This window comes from Neolamprologus multifasciatus, chromosome 7 (assembly GCF_963576455.1).
Source record: "Neolamprologus multifasciatus chromosome 7, fNeoMul1.2, whole genome shotgun sequence".
Taxonomy (NCBI): Eukaryota; Metazoa; Chordata; class Actinopteri; order Cichliformes; family Cichlidae; genus Neolamprologus; species Neolamprologus multifasciatus.
The window spans coordinates 45,798,246-45,810,650 of record NC_140445.1 but is presented as its reverse complement, the minus strand read 5'-3'; positions in this window follow the sequence as shown (position 1 = coordinate 45,810,650).

Here is a 12,405-nt window from a genome sequence, read left to right as displayed (position 1 = left end):
AAATGTGCGCGTCCTCCCGCCCAATGGAGAGCATTTGGACATGGTTTATTGGCTGAAGTGATTGCCAATCAGTGAGGTCAGCCTGTTCCTAGCTAGATCTGAGTTAGTCATCTATTTTAGGTATTCTGTTTGCATCACACTGCTGATAACTACTAAATATGCAGAGATAAGTGCGGCGAGGGGTTTTTTGGCGCCCCGATTAAATTCTTTGTTCCAGATAACTCCGTCACAGACATTTCTGTCGCAACATGCAAAAATGTGCTCCCCAAAAGGGAAGACTACAATGCCCAACCACACTCTTGTTAGCCACACTCTCGCGAGATTGCCCGATCGTAGTAAGTTCCCCACCATCCAAAACATTGAGCAAGGATGAGATGTGTGTGCGCGCGTTACATAAACATTGAGACAGTCGTGTGAATGTTCCGTCGCTTTATTTTATTGTTTTGTCTACATTTTCATACACACAAATGAGCCAATCATGCTTACAGAGTCCAGATGTTTCACAAGAACAGACTGCCATGATTTTAAGCTCGGCAGTATGTGCTCTGTTTCCCCAACTCCGACCCCGAAAGGCTATTTGCAGCAGCTTTTGGAGTCTCCAGCACACCCATCTGCCGCCATGCTTCCTCTCTCTCTCACACACACGCAAATTAAACGTAAAATTGTGACAAATAAAAGGTCTGCGAGACAAAACGAGGGCTGTCATGTACTCAGCAGAGGGGCAAAAGTATAAGAATAAGATTGTTTGCTTGTAGACATAATGCAGCTGCTCGTATTCTTTGACAGAAGAGATGAGATCGAAGTCAACGTGACACTGACGAGAAGGAGCAGCAAGTTGTGTAACAGCTTCAAACAGGGTAAAATTAAGAGTATTAGTGACTGGCTGTCTCTCAATCACCCTTACATACAGCAGACATAAAATACATTTACAAATGTCGAGTTAAATTGTCATCTTTTACAAAGTAATCTTTAAAAAACACATGTTTAAAATATTTTTTAATACCGATTTACATCCTGCAACCTCAACACAGCCAATATCACATAGCTGAATTAAATAATAATACATAATTATCAACACACAGGCTCTGACATAAGGCAAACAAATATATGCAGGCAATTTCTTAACATTAAAACAATAGACCTAATGTTTAATTGTGCATTAGATTGTGCACAATTTATGTAAGAAAGATAGTGGCATCACATTGTCTTTAAATGGATTTCAAAAATATATATAATTTTATTTATTTTTACTAATGACACACACACACACATACACATGCACACGGTCTATCAGATGTTTTGAGAGTCCACAGTCACGTCACGGCCACGTCCTCGCAGTCCAATAGCTAAAAAGAGGAAAAAAGTTAGGATTTAGACGTGCACAATTTCCCCGTGAAAATGTTCACACGTGTCTGTATCTGTAAGACTTTAAACACGCAGAGAAACTGCACCACACACACACTTTTGCATATCAGTTTCCCCACCGACTCTTCACGTGCACGATGTTGGATTATTTTGGCACGTTTAATATTAAATATACCAAAAGGTACACGCATGTTTTTATTTGTATGTTTCTACCAGCTTGTCACGTAATCACAAATATAACCACAGCTTCGGCTTGTTCCTAGTTCAAGGGTTTTATTTTGTGTACATGAAAATTGTACCCACCCCACCCGGTACCGATAACCCTTAGCACCTCTCACCTAAGTCGCACAACACAAAGCACTGCCCATGTTTAAGTTTCTGCCCCGCTCCTCTCACCACACTGGCACACAGTCTTTCGCACACATGATCAGAGCCTATGCTAACCACATTTTACCCCCACACACCCTAAAGCCACAGTGCACTTTGGCTTCACAGCACCACAAATCCGTTTTTACTCTCACTATATTTTCTTCCCTTTCCTTCAGCATTAGTTTGTCCAGATGTAATCTGCAATAGTCCTAAATTGATTATGAAACATGAATTATAAGGGTAGTAACAATTGCTAGAAATTAGGAGGTATATATATATATATTTATTTAAAAAATCCATAACGACACAAAGTTCAGAGTAACGAGTGACGTTGACAAAGTATTAAAAGAGACATCGACGGTCGCTGCTGAAGCTGGGAGCCTTTCATTTCATATTTTAACATGAATATAAGTAACATTTAAAATATGAAATATTTCTTCTAGCAGTATTTCACTTTATATTTAAATAGCACTGACCAGAATTTAGAAGAGACTCAAACAATGTGTCGAGGTTTCCTTTAATTCGGAGCCCTTTGTGCGTTGCTGTCCACCTCCGTGGTGCTGAAATGCGCACAGCCCAAGACGCACAGAGAGGGTCCTTCAACGGGAACAAAGCTTCATAAAAGTAAACAACTGACCTCTGCTCTAAACAGGTCGATCCACGTCTTGTTGTTGACGTTGTTGTCATCAGACATACATTTACCAGGATCATGCGACCAGACAAGTCCTGGGATGCCATTTACGCACAGCTGTCCACCCCACAGCGACTACTCCCTGTCCCATTTGTGCCTCTTTACCTGACAATATAACGTCTGTAAAGCAGCACGTTTATTTCAGCCCGAAACACAACTTTTATCACAAGCCTCCCAGCAACACAGCACAGCAAAATGCGGCGTAATTCTCCCTTCACATGCCCCCAATGTTTTCCGTGAAAGTGGCAACACTCAGGACTTATAGAAGACGCAAACTGTCTCTAAAATCTGATCACTCCATTCACAAATATCTGCCCCGAGAGTCATATTCAAAGCCTTAAAAATATATGACAAGAGACACAAATTCAGTGCAACTTCTCTACAATATTATTACCAACTATTATAATTAAGTTTTACATGTTTTGATTTCTTACATACCTGCGGTCCGACGGCGGTAACAAGGTCACAGGATCTTTGAGAATGACCGATAGCATAGTGGCAAATACATATACAGGCACACACACACACACACACACACACACACACACACACACACACACACACACACACACACACACACACATTTCATAAAACATAACAAAGCAGTCTAACAATCTTAAGCAACTCGTATTTTCATATATTTTATAAATGACTGACGACTGAAACATCACAGCAAATATGACTCATCTGGGTCGTTTTTTTGCATTTACAATTTAAGCAATTTTAGCATAATATACACACTAAACTATAAAACCATACTTCACAGTATATTTTAACAGTCTTGAGAGTAGAGACGTTTGCTTTTGCTTGTGCCCCAACATTTTAAAAAAGGTAAAATCAGCTGTTTCTAATGAAATTATAGTATTGTTTCCCTCTGTTAGCTAATAAACCGTTTCTAAGGACAGGCTTATGGATAGATTATTTTAAAATGCATGTAGTTTGACAGTACATATATTTACTCCTGTTTTTATAAGATAACATATACAACACATAATCACCTGCCACGTGTGTGTCCAGCTGAAGAGCCACCGATGAGCATGTTCAGCCTCCTGTCCACGTGTGTATCTCATTGTTCTGCAAGAAAAGACATCATATTACAAACTATTACATTTAATGTCACTGTACATAACGTGGAGTCTTTTTTTTCTAAGTGAAACATGCTCAAGCACACACATTAAACAATGGCACACACCCGCGCGCGCGCACACACACACACACACAATCGCATGGGCAAGCAAACATATTTATAAGAAGGAATCCAAACATTCCACATTTAATATTCATTCCTGTCTGTACCATCGAATCAAAGTCTTACTATTACAGCCAAAAGAAAAGAAAAAAATGTCCATTTTGAAACTGAACACAGAAACACACACAACTCTGAATCTTGCATGTCCACAACATGGAGACACACAGACGTACAGTGTCTGTACTCCCACTCTCACATATGCACACACACACACACACTCACAGCATCACACTCTGCACCTCCTGAAACATATAGCTTTTAAACTACAAAAAGCATCCCTGAACATATATACTGCTAATTTACCACACACACACACACACACACACACACACACACTCCTTCATTACAAACACAATAAAATGAACTGAACAGCAGCTAATTTCTACCCAAAGCTCTGTAAAAAGTGTTTGTCATAAAATAGTTTTCTCTCAGATATCAAAAAAGAGGAAAAATAAGCTACACATTCACACATGTCACACACTCTTTCTCACACATTTTTACCAGATTTTACTTATGCACACCCCAAAACTACAGTCACTTTGACACTACAGCACCACAAACCACCTTAAAATAAGCTTCACATTTATGCATCACACGTCTCAGTTTTGTTCAGCAATGTTCAGAAATGCCTCGTAGTGCAACACACAGCTAAAATGAGTGTTTTCTAAATGGTAAAGTTGTACCCAAGGATTATTAAATATAACGTTGTAAGTTTGAATATTTGTCTATCTAAGGTTTTTCTGCTGTGGTTACACACACACGCACACAGACTTGAGCCGTTAGGCGTGCGTGTGTCTATGTCTGGGGATCTTTCTGCATGTTTACAGTTTCAATTTTGCCTTTAAAAAAATCCAAACCACAAAGCATTGCTCATGTTTAACTTTCAGCCAGTCTCTCCTCACCACACAGCTACACGCTCATTCTGACATATTTTCAGAGGCTAAGCTGATCACATTTTACCCACTTACACCCTAAAACCACCGTCCACCTTGACACTATGGCACCACAAACTAGTTTTTACCATAACCTTAAAATAAGCTTCACATTTATGTGTCATACATGTCACAGTTTTGTTCATAGATGAACGCCTCATAGTCCCACACACAGGTAAAGTTAGTGTTTAATTAATATAATATTATATATTTATTACTGTTATATGTTTAAATATTTGTCTCTCTCAGCTTTGTCTATTTCACACACACACACACACACACACACACACACACACACACACACACACACACACACACACACACACACACACACACACACACACCACTTAATTTCCACATACACCATTTCCATCTGTTAGAAGTGTGTGTGCATGTGTGTGTATGTCTAGGTATCTTCCTGCAATTCTACATTAACATTTTTATTAGAAGTGTTACTTTTTCATGTCCAGCTCTGTGGGAACGAGTGGGTTAATGTGTATTATGTTGCACACACTTGGAATATATCTACGTAGGTGCTTAGAAAGACATTTAGACAAACACAATTTCCTACACACACACGGACAACTATTGACACTCACGTTTTTGAAGGCATTGACATTCATGTGCATGAAGTCATTCTTACACACACTGTGCACAATTTTACATTTAGTAGCTATATACGAAAGTGATCAGAAACATAATTTCTGTACACAAACACACACACACACACACGCACAGAATCTAGTAAATTAGAAAGCAATACCACCATGTGAGCGTAATTTAAAGGAGTTAAAATAAAATGTATTTTTTTTTAAGTTTGGCATTAGCAGTTTTACATCTGCATTAAAAGCAGTTTCAAATTTACATTCAAATTACACAACTTTTTACATTTAATCTGCTGCTTGACATTTTAGACATTTACAACATCAGTACGATACCTCAAAATGCCATTTTGCCACTTCACCAGCTCTTACTGTATCTGCTGTGAGGAATTTTCAAAATGACGCACAGGACAACAAGCCGCCTGGCACCAAATGTGCGCCAAGGCACAATAACCTCTGAGTTAGGTGCTGACCCTGCAGTAGAATTTCTAAATAGTTCATATGTGAGGTCTCCAGTAAGTACATATATATGTTAATTTAGGCTCCCAGATTGTCTAATATTTGCCTTTAAAAGAATACTGGGTAGGATCTGGTTAATATCAAGTATGATGAAGATTTAGACATATTTTTTTATTCAGCCAGTTTCTAAAGGTGTCTCTCTGCAAACCTTGCTACTAACCTTCAAAATTAAAATTAATTAATAATCCTTGGTATTATGATACAACAGTCCTACATTAAATCAGTAAATAAAATCAGTACAACAAAAAGTGACTGAAGGTTTAAAATGGTTTAAAATGAAAGATTGGTTTTAGAGAGGTTTAGATTCAGCTTTATCCTGTATTGTGTTGCATTATACTGAAATATGTTTCCATTATTGTGTCCACCCTATGGACATCAATAAACAGAACCATCCATCAGTATAACACAGTATCACTTTTTTCCATTTAACAATTTTTATTACAAATATCAAAGTTTTTACAGTCCTCATAAGATATTTTTGGGAAATGAATTCAAACTGCATCAGAGTGTGTTAGTGTTTCCTCACTGTACCTTATAAACTGGTGGTTGACTGTGTAAGCAATCATTAACCTTAAATCCAGACACATAAGCATCGGTACAGACTCAAAAAAAAAAAAACCCTTCGGATCATTTCTTGTCAAGACATTTTTACAAATTTTGTAGAAAATACTTAATCCTGTAGGGCAGAGATTTACCCAGCGCATGTTTTCAATGTTAAAGGGGATTTAGTGCTGTTTTTCCAAGAAAGCTGAACTTCTCTGTTTTTTTTTAAGTGGTCTTCCCATTGTTTTTCATGTCCTAAGTCTTCAATATAGATTTTAAAATTCTGGAGACATACAAGGTTTTTATTTTTTTGTGGTTGAAAGATAAAGAACTCAGATTTGGTATTCTGGAATTCTTCCCTAATTCAGGATCCAAAGTTCATTTATGGGGTCCCTAAAGAATTGGTTTGATAATCAGAGAATTAGTATGAGATTTAACCCAGTTTTACTCTATCAATAGCTGATAGAATGTCTTAAAATAACAAAGTTTTACTAACAAGAAATAAAACAAACAAACAAACAAACTCCATAATCAGCGATGTCACCTTAGGTCACATTAGGCCGGGGTAGTGTTTTTTCGCCTTATGTTCCAGAAGCTACTTAAGAGCTGGAATACAATTTATCTACCTGCATTGTTTAATCATGACTCACATTCACTCTTTCTGCAGCTTTAAAGAGTCTCAAATATGCTGACGCAGTCTAAAAGGTGGTTTAAAACTGGTTCTTGGAGGTGTACTTAAGCGGAAGCATAATTTCCCTGCATTTACTGACATAAACTGGTTGGTTCATTGCTATAGATGTTTGTTTTTTTAATTGAGATTATTCCTGCTGTGCTTGTTGGAACTTGACTGGGCTTTTTTCCTTTCCTTGCTCCACCTTTTTTGCTTGTTTTTGCAATTTGTTTTCCACCTGTACCTGTGCAAACTTGCCAAATGTATTTAGGATTTACCTTGATTTTCTAATTTTTGAAACTGAGATAATTGTTTTCTGAGTTTGTGGTGGAAAGAAATGACTTTGAGAAAATGAAATGATTTTGAGAAATGTGGTTTTCTTCAAAAATGATAACTTCACATTCAATAAGAAAAGATTTCATTCATACTTGAGCAATCACAGGTCACACCCTGTTTACTTTGCCCCAGGATTAGGCCACTCTGACTGGTTCTGAGTGCAGAGGGTGTGGATGTGCAGGGGGTGTGGATGTGTCTCACTTAAACCTGTTTGACTTTCTGGATTTTCAGGCAGTGCTGATGGAAACAAAAGTGTTGCTTGATCTGAGTGCTGCCCGTCCAGCTGCTGTTCCCACCCTGCTGGATCCAAGAGCTTTTGCTTTCTAACCTTTTCTTCTTTTCTCTCATTGGTCATGTTAGTTTCCATTTTCTTTCTTTTGACCTAAAAATACACACAAAGATTAAAGATAAATCTCGTGCACACACTGTTGGGGACATCCACACAAAATTATGTGCAGCAAATGACCAGGCTACAGCTAAGATGCCATAAACATATATCAAGCAGTGGAAAATAAACATGCAAAAAAAAAAAAGTATAGCTTTCATATTTAATCAGTGCTCGATGTTGGGACTGTAATTAATGGTAAAACAGTCAGCCCGGGTAACAGGGCTGGGACTCTTTGTTGGTGTGGGACACAAATAGTGGGTGTCCTGCTTTTTTCAAGCCCTCCAGCCTACAGGACAGACCGCTCACAGTTCGCCTTCTAAGCAGGACTGATTTTGCATCTGCTGCTATGCTAGTGACACACACACACATTAAGTATTGAGTAAATGTGACAGTAACTTTATATACAGTGGGGCAAAAAAGTATTTAGTCAGCCACCGATTGTGCAAGTTCCCCCACTTAAAATGATGACAGAGGTCAGTAATTTGCACCAGAGGTACACTTCAACTGTGAGAGACAGAATGTGAAAAAAAAATCCATGAATTCACATGGTAGGATTTGTAAAGAATTTATTCGTAAATCAGGGTGGAAAATAAGTATTTGGTCAATAACAAAAATACAACTCAATACTTTGTAACATAACCTTTGTTGGCAATAACAGAGGTCAAACGTTTACTATAGGTCTTTACCAGGTTTGCACACACAGTAGCTGGTATTTTGGCCCATTCCTCCATGCAGATCTCAAGAGCAGTGATGTTTTGGGGCTGTCGCCGAGCAACACGGACTTTCAACTCCCGCCACAGATTTTCTATGGGGTTGAGGTCTGGAGACTGGCTAGGCCACTCCAGGACTTTCAAATGCTTCTTACGGAGCCACTCCTTTGTTGCCCGGGCGGTGTGTTTTGGATCATTGTCATGTTGGAAGACCCAGCCTCGTTTCATCTTCAAAGTTCTCACTGATGGAAGGAGGTTTTGGCTCAAAATCTCACGATACTTGGCCCCATTCATTCTGTCCTTAACACGGATCAGTCGTCCTGTCCCCTTGGCAGAAAAACAGCCCCATAGCATGATGTTTCCACCCCCATGCTTCACAGTAGGTATGGTGTTCTTGGGATGCAACTCAGTATTCTTCTTCCTCCAAACACGACGAGTTGAGTTTATACCAAAAAGTTCTACTTTGGTTTCATCTGACCACATGACATTCTCCCAATCCTCTGCTGTATCATCCATGTGCTCTCTGGCAAACTTCAGACGGGCCTGGACATGCACTGGCTTCAGCAGCGGAACACGTCTGGCACTGCGGGATTTGATTCCCTGCCGTTGTAGTGTGTTACTGATGGTGACCTTTGTTACTTTGGTCCCAGCTCTCTGCAGGTCATTCACCAGGTCCCCCCGTGTGGTTCTGGGATCTTTGCTCACCGTTCTCATGATCATTTTGACCCCACGGGATGAGATCTTGCGTGGAGCCCCAGATCGAGGGAGATTATCAGTGGTCTTGTATGTCTTCCATTTTCTGATGATTGCTCCCACAGTTGATTTTTTCACACCAAGCTGCTTGCCTATTGTAGATTCACTCTTCCCAGTCTGGTGCAGGTCTACAATTCTTTTCCTGGTGTCCTTCGAAAGCTCTTTGGTCTTGGCCATGGCGGAGTTTGGAGTCTGACTGGTTGAGGCTGTGGACAGGTGTCTTTTATACAGATGATGAGGTCAAACAGGTGCCATTCATACAGGTAACGAGTGGGGGACAGAAAAGCTTCTTACAGAAGACGTTACAGGTCTGTGAGAGCCAGGGATTTTCCTTGTTTGAGGTGACCAAATACTTATTTTCCACCCTGATTTACAAATAAATTCTTTACAAATCCTACCATGTGAATTCATGGATTTTTTTTTCACATTCTGTCTCTCACAGTTGAAGTGTACCTCTGGTGCAAATTACTGACCTCTGTCATCATTTTAAGTGGGGGAACTTGCACAATCGGTGGCTGACTAAATACTTTTTTGCCCCACTGTAGTATGTGAGTTACACAAAATAGTCATGTAGTAGCAGATGAATACAATTGCAGGGAGCAGACACACACCAACTGACATGCACAGTCAGTCTATGTGATGATTTTTATTAGTTTCAGCAAGGAAATACAGATGCACACACACAACAATGATGAATTATAATAAGCGCTGTGTAATTCACAGACCATAGCCAGTGATCACTACAAATATTTAAAGCACATCACGTGGATATCGCTTTTGTTTTTTACTCCAAGCTGATGATTGCACACCTCTCACCTGCTGACATTGCTTCTGTTTGTATGTGTACACGCCGTAGTTGAACCCCATCACACGAAAGTCAGTGTGGTTTTGTGCATCTGAAGATTTCATAGTATCAACTATAACTATAACTATATAACTATATCAACCATATACAGATCTTTTGTGTTTTTTTTCTTGTTTTTGATATATGTATACATATATATAAATTTTATTCATGTTTTTTCTGAAACCTGGAACAGCAAAAAAATAATAATAAAATATAATCCTAGCTTGTATCTGTGGATTAAGACTGATAATGTTTTTTTGTTTGTTTTTTTACGTTTACTACAATTAATATTTTCTTTAAAATGAGCGTTTCCATTTAATTTTTAAGGTCTCAGTGTGAACCTTAAAGGATGTGTGTGAGTGTGTGCGCGTCTGTGTGTATAGATCCTCATAGTTTTATTGTCTCTTTTATGACAGACACACACTCACTGCATGTGCATGTTACTTGATGTTCTGTGTATTGTAATGTAAAACCAATATAAATATAACTGTAGTACTTTTCAAAAAGATGACCACAAATTTTCCTCTTTCATAACATCTGTTATCTAAAATGCCATCATTTCTCATTTCTGAGTGTTTGATGTCAACCTTTTTTGGAACATCCTTGCCTTAAAAGCAGAGATGCAGGAGTACTGCTCTGCTTCTCAGAAGCTCTGAGCTTTCAGCTGTACAGTCAGCCATTTTCTGTCAGACTAGAGGAGGCTACACTGCTTATGACAGGCTTTTATAGCCAATTTTGCTTGGGAAAAAATCCCCCTCTTACATCTAGATATGGAAACAAGATACATGGAGATATGGAAAACAACCACAATAATGACACAAGAGGAGGTTTTTATCCTCTGAGCTCTCATATGCCTGACTACCAAGCCATAGAGTGTTTGCAGCAAAATGGCTGCCGAGCATCGGGTCTCAATAGAGGTCAAATAAAAAAGCAAGGACTCTAATTTTGTCTCTATGACATTAGAGTTTCTGCTCTTCTGGTGTTTTTAATTTAATAGTCGTTGTTAATCTTACAGTATCACATGTGATATGACTGAATTCAGAAAACCAGAAATTGTTTTCAGTAGGCTGATTAAAAAGGATAAAATCAAACAAGGGACTCACAGAACATTTAAAACAACCTTTTAGCTGAATGAGGTGTGAAATTATGGTGTTTCTTTCTCCATCCACACTGAGACAAGCTTCCTGTAGAAAATCAGGTATTACAATTTGACTTGAAGTTTGAAGGCGCAACACTGACGTACATCTGTTCCTTTGTTTCTAATCCTTTAAATCATACAAATCTCCACAAACAAGTAAGAGCATATAAGATCTTAAAGGAAATAACACTCCTCCCTGTTTGATCTCAGCACATTAAGCACTGAATCTTTGTATTCATGACAGAAAAGTTTCTGCACTCCTGATGATTGTTAACAGTCCCACAGTCAGGCACCAGTATTAAATTAACTTGCTTGAAAGAGCCAACACAGGGTACAGCTGAAGTAACGCTTACCTCTTTTGTAAAACCAAATAAATATTGTGTGGTCTTTAACCTCATGGTAGTGTGGAAATGGAAAGTTGATTACAATTTCTTGCAAGGTCCTTTCTAGACCTTTAATCTACCACCAAAAAACTTTATAAACTACAAACAGCACTCAGATAGAACTTATTTCATATTTTTCCATCATACACACTGAAGATATATCAATGTGCAGTTTTCTGGGGACCAGCATCTTGTAGACTGAGCAGGGGATTGAACCATCAACCTTCCAGATAGCGGATGAATAAGTCTGCATGCTAAGCTATAGCCAACCAATGACTAGCTGCATGAAATTACTTTAAAGTTGATATCTACGTTCTTTTTTTCTGTGTGTGTGTGTGTGTGTGTGTGTGTGTGTGAGTATGAGAGAGAGAGAGAAAAACCCCAAAACAAAATAAAATAATAAAAGATTCACATACATACTCATCCATTAAAACAGTTATGTATTTAGCTACATGTGTAGAATGCATAAGCCTCGACAGAGAATCACAGTTAGGAAAATATACACAACGAAGAAAAACGTATTAAGCTGTGTTGCATATGGTTTCATAGTTAAGTAAGAAACTGAAAACATTTTAAAAAATTGACAAAATTGACAAAGAAAAATACTGAAATATGTACCAAAGCAGGTAAAAAGATGCTATTGTATAAAAAAAGATTTAAAAATTGTCCTCAACACGGCTTTGAATGGTGTAACTCAAATCATCATGTCAGCCTTCAATTAATCCATAAAGGAGACATGATGAAACTCGGTATTCCGATGTAGGTAAGTAAGCATATGAAGTTTTAGATTAAAACAGCATGAAATTTGCACAGTGAAGTGTAACAATCTTAAATCACAGCTGTATAAAATGATCTAAACAGGTTATTCATGTACGCAAATGACTAATTATGCTGAAACAGTACAGGAGGC